Raw genomic sequence first — 18170 nt, 5'->3', positions numbered from 1 at the left:
GCCTGCTTATTTGCTTGTTGCGTCGCCGCTGTAGTCGTGTTCCAGGTCAGCTTCTGGGGCTAATTTCCATTTTCAATTTTCCACAACTGCAGTCTAGAGAGAGAGAGTCGATGCATTTATCAAATTTTTCCTCTCATTACGGTACTCGCCGGTACTCGTTACGGGCAGGTCAGACCTTGACACGGAGAGCACTCAGGCGTGACGACGCGCCGAGACCGGCAAATTTGCTGAGTTTTTTTTTCGCAAAGGGATGAGAATGCGATTAAGCTGTAACGGTTTAATTGACTTAGGCGATTTCGATTTCAATCGACCGTGGGTGGTTAAGGAAAACGTGGATGTTATGACCCGAGGAAAGCTTCCGGCAAACGCGCACGCCGTTGAAACAAAGTGTTTGTTTTAATTAGTCGGTCAAGTGCGTCAGAACTAACCTCAGTCAACAATGTTATGGTTTGTAGTTATCAGCCATTTAAATACAATTTTTATTCAGATTTTCTATTTTATTTCATTATAAGTAATCTTTCTTAACGATCTGTTTTAGCGGAGATATCTTTTAAAAAAAAGCATGATAATTAACGTGAGCAATTCTCTACGGAATCGGTCTTTTTTCTTAAATTTTTTTTTTGTATTTTTTAAAGCGGCTGAAACTTTTTTGGTGAATTTGGTATGCCCAAAGAAGCCATTCTGCATCATTATTTTGTCCATATAATTTTCCATACAAATTTGGCAGCTGTCCATACAAAAATGATGCATGAAAATTCAAAAATCTGTATCTTTTAAAGGAATTTTTTGATCGATTTAGTGTCTTGGGCAAAGTTGTAGGTGTGGGTATGGACTGCACTGAAAAAAATGTTACACGGTAAAACAAATTTGGTGATTTTTTATTTAACTTTTTGTCACTAAAACTTGATTTGCAAAAAAACACTATTTTTAATTTTTTTTTATTTTTTGATATGTTTTAGAGGACATAAAACGCCAACTTTTCAGAAATTTCCAAGTTGTACAAAAATCTTTGACCGAGTTATGAATTTTTGACATTACATTACATTACATTTTTTCCAACAAAATATTGAGCTCCAGATTTTAAGGGTGCACAACAACAAAGGCAGTTGTTGTCTTCTTATTCCAAAATTGTTTAAATAATCAAACTTTGTAGTAAATTATGTTAGAGACTATATTTTAGGGGATGATAACAAATTATATCGGTTGCTCCTGTAGTATTTAAGATACTACAATGTCTGCAACAAAATTTTGATGCTAAAGCTCTGGTTGATGTGCTCCGTTATCGTAAAATAGATCTCTATTTTTGCAAAAGCAATCTTTTTTTGTTTTTGCTAGAATGGATTATTTTAATGTTTTAGTGTTTTATGTTTCGGAAAAAAAAAGAATATTTTTGCATCATTTTCAAATTATAGCAATCTTTAGCAATTCTTTATGGTTTCGATTGTTCGATTTTTTTTGTATTTTTTAATCCAGCTATAACTGTTTTGGTGCCTTTGGCATGCCTAATGATGCCATTTTGCATTATAGTCTGTTCATATAATTTTCCATACAAATTTGATAGCTGTCTATACAAAAATGCGATATGATAATTCAAAAATCTGTATCTTTTGAAGGATTTTTTTGATCGATTTGGTTTCTTCGACAAAGTTGTAGGTATGGATAAGGACTGCACTAAAAAATGATGCACGTAAAATTTTTTTTTATGATTTAAAATTTCAATTTTTGTACTAAAACTTGATTTACAAAAAAACTCTTTTTATTTTTTATGTATGTTTTAGGGGAACTAAACACTTGTAGCACCAACGGAGTCAAAACATACGCGAAGCACCAAGGGGATCAACAAAGTTGGAAATGCAACTTCAACCGGCTGTATCTCGACAAAAACTCAACCGATTTGAATGATTCTTGTTGCATTAGATCCGGAAGGATGTCAAGAATCACCTCCAACAAGGTAGATTCGAAACAGATGCGACCATTTTAAAAAAAAACTTGTCTGAAAATGGCTTTATCTTGAGAACAGTGCGAAAACGAAAACGAAACTATTGGCACTACGCCCCCCGGGGCATGGCCTTCCTCTAACGTGGGATTTCTGCTCCAGCGCCTCTGACGAGACAGGAGAAACCGGGACCGACGTTTTACTTCACCATCCGATAGAAGCTCAGTGGATAAGGCGGGAATCGAACCCGCGTCTCATAGCATCATCGGGATCGGCAGCCGAAGCCGCTACCCCTGCGCCACGAGACCCACGAGACAGTGCATTTTATCCAAATATCTCTAAACTACTTTTAAATTGCAAATATATTTTGAATCAAAAAATTAAGTTGAAAAATTTTTGCAACCAATATTTCGATTTATTGAAAGAATCAGTATTGTTTCAAAATTCAAAAACTAGGTCAGAGATTTTTGGAGCATCCAGTAAATTTCTGGAAAGTTGGTTTATGATAACCCCAAAAACAAAAAAAAAAACAAAACTAGATTTTTTTTTAGCAAATCAAGTTTTAGTGACAAAAAGTGAAATAAAAAGTCATAGATTTTTTCTACAACTTTGCCAATGTTACCAAATCGATAAAAAAAATCCTTCAAGAGATATTTTTTTTTAATTTTCATACATCATGTTCGTATGAACAGCTGCCAAATTTGAATGGAAAATTTAACAAATGTTTTGATTTTTAAAAATGAGACTCTGACAAATAGTTGCTGGGCTATCATCAAAGAGTTCAATTGAATGTCACTTGGAAAAACTTTATTTTACCTATTTGTTTTCTTGGCTGTATTTCAGCAACTTATTGTCCGATTTTGAAAGTCCAAAACAAAACAAAAAAAAGCTATGATTTTATCATTAACAGGAAAAAGATGAATTGAAAAAATAAATAAAACGTTTTAAATTTGACAGTGAAATCAATCGATTTCATACATTTTTATATCTTGTATATTTTTTTTTTTTGGCTCAAACATTTTAGGGGCCTTCCCTATAATGTGATCAAAAGCCATGTTGTGTCATTGGTTGGTACCTGGGTGCTGAATAGTGGTTCGCAAAACGGCCTCAATTTTGAACTGTCAAAGTGGAACCAATTTACTGCTCGCCAAAAGTAGAGAGTATTGTTATCGATCATTAATTTTTTTTTTCAAGAATGAAAAATGTGTGTCTTCTGAGGACCTGGAGTTGGTCATGAAATCTTATGATAGTTGAAGGGAGATCGTCATTTTTTTATAATAATGAATGGAAGTTGTTTATGGATTCGATGCGGTTGTATCCATCCAGAAGCTGTCTTTATTGTTTGATTCCGTTCAAATACCTGGTTTAGTAAAAATCTTCTCTGCTTGTTGGGTCAGCTTCGCTAGAATTAGCTTGGAATTAGCGATGTTTTTTCGCTGGACCAGGAAGAGCTGCAGCATTCCAAAATCAGCCAGAGACACAGAATAAAACTCTCGCCGCAGTTCTTCGTCATCCATAAAAAAGAAAAAAATCTTCTAACCGATCGAAACCCGACAATTTTTTAGCAAAAAAATAAAAAAATACCAAAACTAGATAAAATTAAACACATACTATATATACTGATTATAAAACAGCTCATTCACCAGTAAGAAAAAAGTCATGCTTGTGCTTGAACAGCCTCCTACATTGTAGATGTAAACAAAGTGGGATCATTCGAAAATCACGTTACGCATTCCCTCTATTCATCACCCAGGTTGGTACCGTTATAGCAGCATTCAAAAATCTTTGATGAAATTTTCTTATCAGTTTGTGGAAAAAAATGGTGCTAGAAAAATATCTTTTTGCAATTCCACTGTGAAACTGTCAACTTTTCCTGTTCTTCTGGAGGAACGAAACGGCCTACTTTTTCCTACCAAAAATAACAGAATGGAAAATTAATACCTTTCAATAACAGTGCTGAAAAGTTCTACTTTTCAGCACTGAAATGGGTGCTGAAAAGTTGAACTTTTCAACACTAGTATCGAAAAGTATCATTTTTCAATATTTTTTTGTTTTGAGCGATAAATTTACTAAACACATGAATGTTTAACATAAAATTCCATTAGAAAAGCGTTTTTAGGAATTGCAAAAAATGTTGTAAGCAACTCGTTGCAAAACATGATTTTTTCAGCACTCGCCGTATTTATCCAACTCGGTAAACCTCGTTGGATAAATGTACAACTCGTGCTGAAAAATTTTTCTTTTTGCAACTTGTTGCATAAACTACGATTTTGTCCATTTTTCCATCAATTTTTTTTAGCGAAAATGATGTTTCCAAAAAACATTTGTTTCTTGTAATTTTTTTATAGGTTTTTAAAAAAAATTAACTCAACCAAATAAAATTTGCAATCAAAAAGTATTAAACGTATTTTTTGATAAAGTTTACCGTTTTCAAGATAAAGCCAATTGTGACAAGAGATATTGAAGAGTGGACATCTGATTGCTGAAATAAAGCGAATTAAAAAAAACATTCGTAAAAATTTCAGATAGTCAACTCTAAGATTTCAGATTGGCTTAATATTGAATATTTTAAAATGCTAGAGATAATTCCAAATTTTTTATTTTAAAAAAACAAAATTTAAAATAAACGTTAATCAGCCGCAAAATTTTCGCCGTACTTTTCTATGACTCAAAAGTTGCATTTTTTTGTCTCCTTAAACATATCAAACAATAAATTGAGTTTTAAAATCGGTATCCGTGTATCCTTTTTTCTGAATAGTCCTCATCAAAGCCTACAACTTGGCCTAATACACCAAACCAATCAGATAATTCCGTCATAAGATACATATTTTCGAACACTTACGTACCAATTTTGTATGGATAGATGCCAAAATTGTATGGATACTTGTATGTACCCCACAAAGTTGGAGTCATACAAAAAAAAAAAAAAAAAAAACAAATGAAATCCATTTCGAGAATTCGGGGTGAATGGTTCAAAGCGAAAATATTGTCCAATTTCCCAATTTTTTTCCATTTTTCTCTGATGAATAACAAAAATTTGGTGGTTTCAATCGTTCAGTAATGTTTGCCAAAAATAACTTAACCTTCAGCCTGAATTTAATATTTTTTGCGTTTATGTTAGCCATGAACACAAAATGTGATTTATTAATGCTCCTGCATCATTGAACAAACCACGTTTTGATTGACTATGAATCATGTCACTTAAAAAATATATGTGTACGTCAGCAGGTTTATTCCAGTATGAATATAAAAAAAACTGTTTACGGCAATAAAAGCAAACAGACCGCCGCCAGAGCAAACTTGAACTTCACCATTGAAACCGCCGCTGCATCCTTGGGCTAATCCACTCAAAAACACACATAAATCACCAGCGGCGGTGCCAGCCTCCAAAAAAGACCGAACACTGCTTCAATGCATTTTCGTTTAGTAGCTTTCCCATTGACATTGGGCCTGCTCCAAGGTACGAGCCAAATCTCACTACACTTAACTTCTCGAAGATCTTCTCCTCCTCCGTCATTGCCACCACTTTCATTATGATCGGACATCCGACGATGATGGCCGGCCAAGGTGTACCTCCCCCCCTAGAGAAGCTTCATTGTCCAGTTGGTGCTTCTGCTGGTTATCTCATTAACAAGATTGTTGTTTGTTGGTGATGCTGCTGGTACTGCTGTTGGCCGTGAAGTTCTTCGCCACCACTAATCGGTACCGGCCAAGAGGCTGTGGGGAGATATTGCACGGAAGTTTGATTTCAACTGTTTTGAAATCTGCCAAGTTGAATTTTTCATAAAATTTAAATCGAAATTGTTCTTAAAATTTAGAAAAATATGCACTTTAAAAAAATGGGGAAATTTTCTGTAAATAATTTCATTTTTCAAATATGTACTGGATTTTTGCATAATTCCTTCGTCAGTGTAAATTTTCATACAATGTGAATAGCTGTCCATAGAAATATGTTTTCAAAATAAATAATAAATTATTAATTGATTATTAATTGCCGAAGACGGATAGTTGGTCAGATAAGTTTTCCGTGCAGGCCAGCATGAAATTAACGGATTAATGAAGGATCTGTTTTTTTTCTACCAGTTCTTCAACGGATTTACCGGTGTCCAATGCCTCGATCGGTATCTACCGTGCACGACGAACCAGTCCTGCCACCATCCCCGGGCCGGTTGCCCTCAGCAAATGAGTTAAAGGTCATATTTTTTACCAGAGCTAGACGAACAGTCATAACTGTTGATTGATTCCGGTGGCGACCTTCTTCAGACCAAAAAAACGAGCCTTTCTTTTGTTCCTCCAGTTACTTAGTATATCTACTACGGCACAAAAAAAAATAACACGCACGCCATCACTTTTGACCCGCTGGTCTTGAAATGTGACACGTTTTTGAGATTATCGACAGTTCGATGGAAAAACAAGTAAAAACAGGTTCGTCACTTTGGGGTCACCAAGAAGAGTTTTGATTTCGTTCCCAGTTCTTCAAGAAGGTCCAAAACTAGTAAAAATTTCCACAACTCCAACCCGCCATTTATGCAAATTTCCATCAGCCTATCGCCAAAACAGCACCTCCCGCAGGTGACTTGACTGGACGCCAGACGACGAACCGCACACTTGGCGCGAACCGCGCAGAAAATTCTTCTAATCACACCAACTAGCAAAGTCCACAAACGGTTTAGTTTCGAAGAACCGGTTGCTGAACTCCGGCATGTCGCGTGTGGCCTTGGATTTTTTACTCGTTTGAATCAGCATTCAACAGCACATGTGTTTACGCGTGGCTTGTGGGTTAGATTTTGTGGCGGCGGATTTTTTCTCCTCCTCATCTCGTTTATCCGCGCTCCAAGTCACCGAGCGCTTAGTGGTACTTACTAGGCTTTGGATACTAGTGGCTGGTGAGAGAAAAACAAGGTTTAGGCGCGTTGGGACTGATTCTTGTTTTTTTTTTTGTGTGTGGGCCAGGTTTAGAGCGAAAAGTTTGATGAAGCGAGAAGTGAGAAAAATATAAGCAAACAGATTCTACGACTTTTTTTAAATCTGTAAAAATTTAAATCAATTCATTTTCAAATATATATCCTAATAACCATTTCTTCAATGTAATGCTAAACAATTTGTCATGTCTCGCCATCACACTGTCAAGATCAATCTAGAATGTTTACGCTCTCAAACCCCAAGAATCAGAATGTAGCTATCTGTAAGTGTTCTCCTCAGTAGTGTCGGCTCTCACCGCTTTCTTGGAGAGATTATAATTGCTCTTAAACGAGTCAACAAGTCAACAGGACCTGGTTGAGCTAGCTACATTGTTATCTTCTTGGCGGATAAGAAATTTCGATTTCTGTTTCAAATTTATCTTTTCGCATTCCGTTAAAGTGCTGAATTTTATTTGGTGAGCTAGCTTAGCTTCTTAATTCGTTTAAATTATTAATGAGTAACTTTAACTTATCGCAATTTAACCCCCCACTGCCCAAATTGTTTTTCGAGAATTTTCATTTTTGTCGTGGTCATTTTAAGCAAATTTTGTTCGATGAAAAACTTTACTTCTCTTATTTGTGTTGTTTCTTGTTTAATGTTTAGTATTTGTCCAAATAATTTTCCATAAAAATTCGGCAGCTGTCCATTCAAAAATGATGTATGAAAATTCAAAAATCTTCTGCTTTTGAAAGAATTTTTAGATCGATTTGGTGGACTACATTGAAAAAAAAATGAAACACGTTATTATTTTGTGATTGTGAATTTTACTTTTTGTCACTTAAACTTGATTGGCAAAAAAACACTATTTTTTTTTCATTTTCTGATATGTTTTAGGGGACATAAAATGCCAACTTTTCAGAAACTTACAGAATGGGCAAAAAATCTTTGAGCGAGTTTTGATTTTTTGAATCATTACCGATATTTTCAAAAAATCGAAATACAGGGCGCAAAAATTTATCAACTTCATTTTTCGATGTAAAATCACATTTGTAATCAAAAAGTGCTTCAGTAAAATTTTGATAAAATGCAATGTTTTCAAGTGATAGTAATTTTTAGGTTATTTTTTTTAAATAGTTGAAGTTATTTATGTTTTAAAATAAGTTCCCATGTTTGCCCACTCTTGAAAAAATACTTTTGAAAAGCTGAATAAATTCTCTATATTTTGCTTTTTCAAACTTTGTTGATCCAACCATTAAATGCTGAGATATTGGCATGCTAAGATTTAAAAACAGGAAAATTGATGTTTTCTAAGTCTTTCACAAAAAAACACATTTTTTTAATGTCGATATCTCAGCAACTAATGGTCCGATTTTCACTGTTAAAATGTGAAACATTTGTGAAATTTTCGGAGTTTTTCTAAAATAAAAATTTTCATATTTTTTAATCAAAAGGGTCAAACATTTAATATTACGCCCTTTTGAAATGCTTTCAAAATGTTTGGATTAATAATAAAATTTCCAAACGAACAATCCCCTACGAAATCGTCCGATGTCAACCATTCTTTTTTTTGTATTTTTTTCAACTTGACCAAACTTTTTGGGGCTTCCCTTATGACCAAAGAAGACATTTTGTGGCATTGGTTCACCCATACAGGTCTTCTAACAATTTTGGCTACTATTCATACAAAAATGGAACGTCAATACTCGAAAATCTGTAGCATTTGAAGGAATTTTCCGATCCACTTAGAGTCTACTGCCAAGTTGTAGGTACACGGAAAAAAGATTGACGATTTATAAATATTTATTTTTTGCTCGAAACATCAATTTACCAAAATTCGTAATTTAAGATTTTTTTTGTATAATTTAAGGAACAAAAAACAGTAGAGGCAAAGAGCAAAGCAATTTGTTTAAAAAATACAAATTTTAGCAAAAAAAAATTTCTTTTGTTTTTAGTGTTAAATCAAATTTGCAATCGAAAAATTCTTTACATTTTTTTTGATAAAGTTTACGCGCTTGTAGTAAGTCACTTGAAATTAAATTTTGAACTGGAAAAAAATTCCGTTTGTCGATTCTTTTTTAAACAGCTCCCATGATTGTCCATTCCTTAAATTATTTTTTTAAAGATCAGAAAAAAATGTCTTAGAAACATTGGAGATTTGGCCTCTGGTTGCTGAAATACAGCAATTAGAAGAATAAGAAACAAGAAAATTGAAGTTTTTATGAATTGAAAAATAAAAAAATTGTGTTATTTTGTGATCCAAACGAAAAAAATAAGGCTTGCAAGAAAAGAAATAAATTTCAAATGTTTGTTAAATTGAATTTTTGGACCTTTGTGAATCCAAGCTACTTATTGTCTCTTGCTTATTTTTGGTCCAATTCTTAAGTAATTTTTTGCGAAATTTTCTGATCAATTCAATAAAATGAATTTAAAAATTTGAAGATAATGCCTTTTTTTAAACGGATATAAGAGATAATTTTCTCATTTCATATTCGTGATAAAATTTTAAATTTTTTGTCATATTTTTTTTTTGAAAAACTCAGTAAATTTTAAGTAACACTTAGCTTAATTCATTTAAATACTCTATTCTTTTTAGGATGTAGCTCAGAAACTTACTGCCCGATTTTTAAAGTTCCAGAGAGGAAATTATAGGATTTTTTTCAACTTTTCAAGACGTTTTTTTCAAAATATATATCTCCCAACCTAGATTTAGCACTATCACTCAATATGGCTTCAAAAATGTCTATTTTAGTCCCCTATCGAAAACATTTTTTAGTAGGTTTTTATGGAATTTGAATTTAGTCATCATTAATAATAATAATATAAAAAAAAACATGGGAATTTCTTTTTTGTGTATCTATTTATTAAAAGTCCTAATCAATCCTTATCCGTTGAAATATTTTTTAAAAGTCCTTATCATAACCTACAATTTTGTCGAATACAACAATGGGACAGAAAATAAAATCTCAAGGTACAGAATTTCATACATTTACAAACCCATTTTGTATCACCAAATTGTAGAGAAACCTGTACGGAAATTCTAATGATGAAAATAAATTGACTTATGGAATGCATGGACCTCCTCCTGGATGTGGAGGACGTGTTGCTTTTGCAAACATAAGGGAAATTGGTCATAAGGGACATTGGGTCTTGAAGGTAAGATTGGGTCAAAGTAGCTTTTTACGGATTTTACCATTCCTCAGGTACTTCTCAATTAGAGGTGGGCAAAAAACGAGCGAACCGCTCAAAGAGCCGGTTCACTGAAAAGAGCGAACGAACCGTGGCTCACAAAAAAAGAACCGCGGTTCTTTTTTAAACTCCGGTTTTGTGAAAGAACCGTTTCAATATGGCATGATTTTTGTTATAAATGGGTGATTCTCTACCAACTCACACGAAATCGGGAAAAGTTGCCCCGACCCCTCTTCGATTTGCGTGAAACTTTGTCCTAAGGGGTAACTTTTGTCCCTGATCACGAATCTGAGGTCCGTTTTTTGATATCTCGTGACGGAGGGGCGGTACGACCCCTTCCATTTTTGAACATGCGAAAAAAGAGGTGTTTTTCAATAATTTGCAGCCTGAAACGGTGATGAGATAGAAATTTGGCATCAAAGGGACTTTTATGTAAAATTAGACGCCCGATTTGATGACGTACTCAGAATTCCGAAAAAACGTATTTTTCATCGAAAAAAACAATAAAAAAGTTTTAAAAATTCTCCCATTTTCCGTTACTCGACTGTAAAAAATTTTGGAACATGTCATTTTATGGGAAATTTAATGTACTTTTCGAATCTACATTGTCCCAGAAGGGTCATTTTTTCATTTAGAACAAAATTTTTCATTTTAAAATTTCTTGTTTTTTCTAACTTTGCAGGGTTATTTTTTAGAGTGTAACAATGTTCTACAAAGTTGTAGAGCAGACAATTACAAAAATTTTGATATATAGACATTAGGGGTTTGCTTATAAACATCACAAGTTATCGCGATTTTACGAAAAAAAGTTTTGAAAAAGTTACTTTTTGCGTTTCTCTTTGTTTCGTCGTCCGTGTCTGTCGCGGGTGACCATGAACGGCCATGATCGATGACGACCAACTTTTTTAAAACTTTTTTTCGTAAAATCGTGATAACTCGTGATGTTTATAAGCAAACCCCTTATGTCTATATATCAAAATTTTTGTAATTGTCTGCTCTACAACTTTGTAGAACATTGTTACACTCTAAAAAATAACCCTGCAAAGTTAGAAAAAACACGAAATTTTAAAATGAAAAATTTTGTTCTAAATGAAAAAATGACCCTTCTGGGACAATGTAGATTCGAAAAGTACATTAAATTTCCCATAAAATGACATGTTCCAAAATTTTTTACAGTCGAATAACGGAAAATGGGAGAATTTTTAAAACTTTTTTAGTGTTTTTTTCGATGAAAAATACGTTTTTTCGGAATTCTGATTACGCCATCAAATCGGGCGTCTATTTTTACATAAAAGTCCCTTTGACACCAAATTTCTATCTCATCACCGTTTCAGGCTGCAAATTATTGAAAAACACCTCTTTTTTCGCATGTGCAAAAATGGAAGGGGTCGTACCGCCCCTCCGTCACGAGATATCAAAAAACGGACCTCGGATTCGTGATCAGGGACAAAAGTTACCCCTTAGGACAAAGTTTCACGCAAATCGAAGAGGGGTCGGGGCAACTGCTGTGTGAGTTGGCGGAGAATTACCCAAATATAATTTATTGTATTTCCGAAAAATGTAACATTAAATTTGTTTTTGAGAATTGAAAATGCAATTTCAAAAATGTCAATGCTTATAAAAATTAATCCCAAAAGTATTCGATTTTCTAAACAAAATTAAATAAACTTTTCAGTGTGCAACTGATAGTTCATTAAAGTAAAAAACGTTCAAATTTAATGAAAATAGAAATCTTATCCACTGAAAACAAATTAAAATGCATTTCGGTTTAAAAAAAACTTGAAAACTAATGAAACTAATGGGGATGTGCAAAATGCATTTTTAAACTCTTTTTTCATTAAAATGTCTTGCTATTATCTTTTTTGCGACTTTGGCCAGAGTTGAGGGACATAAACTTCAAAAAATATTTGGTATGGCCAAATTTATAAAAGTCCAATGTGAAATAACTTATAAAATCACACGATTCTAGAAAAAAACGTATTCATTTAAATTTTGAAAAAAGAGCGAAAGAGCCGGTTCAAAGAGCGGCTCTTTTTTAAGAGCGAACGAAAATGAGCGGCTCCTAAAAAAGAGCGGTTTTGCCCACCTCTATTCTCAATGAAACTAAATTCTATTAAAAGGGTTGTGACTTTGCTGAAAAGAAATCTCGTTCCTAGAACAAATCCTGTCATTTTAGCAGCTGTCTTAATTTGAGATACGTTTTTGGCCAAAAATGATCTCTAGAAAAATCAACTTTTTAATTTTTTTGTTGGAATTGATCAAAAAGTATCTAAATGTTTGAAAATCTCTACTTCAAACATTATAGCATGTCAATACGATTCCCTCGAACAAAAAACACTGTTGGATGACTTGTTTTTAGCACATCATTGTATTTGAGCATAATTTTAGTTTCATTTGAACCAATGTCACCCCCTTTTAAGGGATGAGATTGAGTAAATTTTCAAACGATTGCCATTTAAGGTAGAATCCATCAAATTACACCATATTTTGAAAAATTGCTAGTAAACTATCTAATAACAATTTTATGACAAAAGAAAACTTTGCAAAATCTGATTAAAAAGTCAACAAATTTTTATAAAAACAAACATTTATTCGTTTGATTGTGTATTACTTTCGACGATTTTTAGACCTACCTATTCTAAAGTTGGGGAGACCACTTCTGAAGGACTACAATCAATCAAGCAATCTGTCATGTTTGATATTGAACTTTTTAGCTTTGTGTTCGATTGGCTATTGGCTGGTCGAAAACTGATAACCTACAGTTATCTGTTATTGAACAGTTTACAGTCGGTTTTTTGGAAAAAAATGGATGAAGGCCACCCACTTGTTACAGAGTTGTCTTTGTAATGAATAGCCATGGATAAAATGTTGATCAACCCTGTAATAAACACGATTGCTAAACTTGTTGACTTTGGTGACCGATCAACTAAAATTAATCCGATTTAACACTACAGTAAACATAAGGTAAACAAAAACAAACCAATTATCATATTTCGCAATAACGGGATCCTTCGTAAGAGCTTACGACCTTCACACATCCCTCGAGAATACCGCGATTGTTTGTTCTAGTAAACCGCGCGTCAACTCTCCGTGCCAAGAAGTACTCGAGTCCAAGATCACCACTGAGCTACCGGCGTAACACACAGTGCAAACTTGAACTTCCACCAGCAAAAGCCATTCATCTGCCGCGGTTTTGCCAATGAATTCAGGCAGCAATCAGGTACGGTACGACGAAAAGACAGTCATTTGTTCAAACAGTCCGATAGAGGTAAACGGATCAGCAGTTGTTGGGAGGGGTAGCTTTGAAATTTTGAAAAAAAGCAAATTTCAGAAAGAAATCATTCAAAATTTGTTTAGTGAAATTTTCTAAAGAAAGGTTTTGAAAAAGGCAAAAAAATCTGAGTAGAGTCACAGTACCTAACGTCTCAGTTCAGCTCTCCCAGCAGGTAAACACGGCAAAGACATTGAATTAGCGTGCGTGTGTGTGCGCTGTCAGTGTGTTCAGCGGAGACACACGCCATGACACGCGGTGGTTGCGTAACTGCAACTCTGCCCGCAAGTGATCGATCACCAACTCCAGCTCTTCAAACCCTCCCTCCCTGCTGGGTGGCCGTGCTGGTAGTGGAACCGGCGACCGGCACAAACTAGTGGCAAATCGCGCGCACTAATGCCCACTTTGCCAGCCCCCTTCACCTTCGGAGCTTCAACGACGACGGATTGTGGCCGGACCAACGGAGTGGTCAATCAGTCAGTGGCGTGCGGAGTTCAGATTGAGGAATTTGTGCTGGAAAATTGGTGTCGGATTTTGCATTTAATGGGCGTGTTGAGTTATTAATTTGAATGCGTAACAATAGGCTATCACATGATATGTAGATTCCAGATAACTTTCAAGCTATTAATATTTTAAAATTAAACTTGAACAACCAAAGCTTTCAAGGTCGTTTATTCCATCCCTGCTTGTCATAATGGTTATCCTTGTAGCATTAACACTGCTTCTTTTTTTTTAAGTTTAGATTTTTTTTTGTCTTTGAAGATTGGACGTTTGGTTGCTGAAGAAACAGGTTGAATGTAATAATGGTAATTACCCAAGTAGAACATCATTTTCAATTCAAATCGAATCAATATTGAAAAGTATATCACTTCAAAACAATTGCTGAAAAGTTCAGCTTGCTAGCATCAATTTGCTGAAAATTATTTTCATCGTGAAGCAAAGTGTCTGGTATTAAAATAATGATTGTTGAATAACATTGAGTCATTCCTTTCCTTTATGAAAATGTACACCATATGCAACACAATCATCAGAATTCAATGAAAAAAAAAGGTGTTCCAAAAACGTTAAAGAGTCGATATTTTTACTTCGGTTTGAGATGCAAAATCAAGTTTATCTTTAAAGAACAATTTATTTTTTCAATAAATTGTACCGTTTTCAAGTTATATCAACTTTCAAGTGATACATTTTCTTACCCGTAGAAGTCATGACGAAGTGTGACCATACCAGAAAATATTTTTTTACAAATTTGCTTCAAAAATATTAAAAATTGGACTTATGATTATTGAGCCTTTGAATTTAAAATAAAATAAAATGAAAATAGGATTTTTGAACAAAATTACGTTCGTTTTTCAAATAATGGAAAGATTTTCAAAGTAAGAAATGGACCTTTCCAAATGTTTGAGTTGATTTTAAAAATCTCAACAACAAAAAAATTACTCGAGAGATCAAAAATATTCACCCATGTTGCCTTCGAAAAATCCACAAAAAAAAAATGTTAATAAATTTAGCCAATCATTAAAATAAGAGCAATTCTCTCAGATTTCAGTCATTCGACTTTTTTTTATTTTTTTATCCTGCTGAAATTGTTTTGGTGCCTTCGGTATGCCCAAAGAAGCAATTTTGCTTATTTTGTCCATATAATTTTCCATACAAATTTGGCAGCTGTATCTTTTGAAAGAATTTTTTGATCGATTTGGTGTCTTCGCCAAAGTTGTAGGTATGGATTAAGACTACACTGAAACAAAAATGATCCACGGTAAAAAAATTGTGATTAATTATTTATTTAACTTTTTTGTCACTAAAACTTGATTTGCACAAAAACAGTATTTTATTTTTTTCTATTTTCTGATATGTTTTAGGGGACATCAAATGCCAACTTTTCAGAAATTTTCAGGTTGTGCAAAAAATCTTTGACCGAGTTTTGAAATTTTAAATCAATACTGATTTTTTCAAAAATCAAAGTAATGGCCTCAAAAATGTTTCGACTTAATTTTTCAATGTTAACCCGAATTTGTAATCAAAGAGTATTTAGTGAAATTTTGGTAAAGTGCATCGTTTCGCAGTTATTAAATTTTTTGCTTAGCGCCCATGTTTGCTCGCTATTGAAAAAAATATTTTAAAAAGTTGAGAAAATTCTCTATATTTTGCGTTTTTGAACTATGAACCTTTTTGATCTTTCCGAAAACATTAATTTAATATTTTAATCAAGACTAACATTTCAAGAGGGCATAATATTCAATATTTGACCCTATTGAAGTGTAAGGCGTGATTTAAACAAAATGAAAATACCGGGAACCGTGGTGTAGGGGTAAGCGTGGTTGCCTCTCACCCAGTCGGCCTGGGTTTGATCCCAGAAGTTCCCGGTGGCATTTTTCGAGACGAGATTTGTCTGATCACGCCTTCCGTCGGACGGGAAGTAAATGTTGGCCCCGGACTAACCTAAAAAGGTTAGGTCGTTAGCTCAATCCAGGTGGAGGAGTCGTCTCCCTGGGTCCTGTCCTGGTGGAGTCGCTGGTAGGCAGTTGGACTAACAATCCAAAGGTCGTCAGTTCGAATCCCGGGGTGGATGGAAGCTAAGGTGTAAAAAGAGGTTTGCAATTGCATCAACAATCAAGCCTTCGGACACTTAGTTTCGAGTAGGAATCTCGCAATCGAGAACGCCAAGGCAATGCTGTAGAGCGAATAATTTGATTTTGATTTGATTTGAAAATATTGTTGTCAAATAGATTGGAAAATTTCACGAATGTTTCATATTTTAGCATTGAAAATCGTACCATTAGTTGTCGAGATATCGACATTAGAAAATGGTGGGTTTTTTGGGTGAGACTTATAAATTATAAATTTTCCTGTTTTTGAATCTTTGCATGGCAATATCCCAGCAACTAAAGGTCGTAGCAACAAGGCATTTTTTGTTATAACATTATGGCAATACAGTCCAGACTCGATTATCCGAAGCCTCGATCATCCGAAGTTTCGATTATCTGACCGCCATCTTGGATTCAATTAGAGAGTAGAGAAGATGCCTATGCTAGACAATCAAACATAAGACAACGAATATAATATTTTTTTATATTTTTTTCCAGGGCCTCCGGATAATCGAGTCTGGACTGTACTACACTCAACCCCCGGTGGTTGGTGTCACGTTTAACACGGGACTCACACTTACCATCAAACCAAACGTTTGGCAGTAAGTGTAAGCCCTGTGTAAAGAGAGTGTCAAAATAAAAAGTTACCCCGTTCGTTTGACAACAATTGGTGCCAAACCATCGTGGTTTCAGTGTATTTTGTTCCGATTTTATAGTTTCTCTATTCATTCATTTTGCTCTAAGCCAAAAGATGACTCAAACGTGCACTTTGCCACAATATTTACGTCACGCATCACATCATAACTGCTTAGACTTTGAACTGACAAAGATCGTGTCCAAAATTATCTTCAATCTGTGTGCAATTTTTTGTTTTGCTTCCACATTTTTTTTGCTGTTGTCTTCACAGCCCCGCAGCTGATGATGGCATTGAAGTCGTTTGAATAATTGAGTTTGGGCACTTACTACTTCTGCTGGGTGCACTTTCTCATCCATCGGCGGAAGAAAAAAAAAGTTCAAGTTCGCCATTCTCTTTGGCCGGGTCTTCGATTGACCGTGAATTATTTGGCAGGTGCCGCCGGGTGGTTTGAAGGCAGGTCGATGGCGAGAAGAATGAAAGCTGCGCCGGACGGTAATTGGTAAATTGCTGCCCAGGGACCATCCTAAACATGGAAAGGTAGTGCACCGATGGTGAGTGCGTCCTTTTTGTTTTTTTTTTGGTTGGATTTAGCCGAAAAATATGCTGACTCAGTCAAGTGATTTGGTCTTGAGATCATCACTCATCTAACGGAATGATGGGAGATGGACAAGATGCTTAACAATATTTGTTGTTTGACTTTGACTTGACTTCGAACTAGGATGTTGGGTTTTCTTAAAACATGACAAATTTAATTACCGACAGTTGTGTTTTTTTCACGTGAAATGTGTTATTTATGTTTTGGCAAAGTGATTAAAGTGAAATTATTACCATAATGAAATCATAAATCTCAGCAAGTCATAGCACCTATCCAGAAGCTCCTCTCAAACAAGTAATAAATTAACCCCAACAATAATCTCTCAATCAACACGGTAATACTTGTGCTGCTGCACTTCCATTGCCGACTTTCATGACTTCATGACAGGTAATAAGCCGCACACGAACAATAATCCAACCATCGTCACCTGCAGCACCACGCCGACTCGCTAACGACCTCCAGGGTCAGCTCGCGGACAAATCTGTTCGCTCAATTCGCACTAAGTACCAACTTTAAGATACAGCAGCTTTGCTCTGTGACTAGAAGGGGGGGTTGGCCTGCAGGTCATGGTGCCGCGGAACTTGCACTAAAGACACCACCCTCCTCCTCTTGGAAAATGGTAATAATCATGATTTTTGCTGCTTTTAATAAGCCACAATCAACGCGTGACTTTGGGTTAAATTTTTTGCCGCAGATTTGGATCAAGTCAGACGGCTGGTTAAACCGAAAGACTTTTGACAGCAATTGCCGCGGCCGGAGCCAAAGAATAACTAATTGTTTCTCGAGCACTCGGGGCTTCGAGAGTGTAATTATTAACACGCTGTTTAACCCCCAGGTTTCAATTAAACGCCATTGTGATATCTTGGCACAAGTTGAAATTTAGCAAAACCCCAAAGTCCCAAAAATTCCAAAATGTGACAAGCTAGCACAACGGCCTTGCACCTGGCCCAAACCAACCGTGGTGGCGTAGCTAATCGTCAACACAGAAGCGGATATGAAGCGAACTTAATGGTTGATTTTGGGCACCTTTACAGCAGCCGTAGATTGCGAAAGCCGGT

Source organism: Culex pipiens, chromosome 2 (genome assembly GCF_016801865.2).
Source record: "Culex pipiens pallens isolate TS chromosome 2, TS_CPP_V2, whole genome shotgun sequence".
In the NCBI taxonomy this organism is placed as follows: domain Eukaryota; kingdom Metazoa; phylum Arthropoda; class Insecta; order Diptera; family Culicidae; genus Culex; species Culex pipiens.
This window is presented reverse-complemented; position numbering follows the sequence as displayed.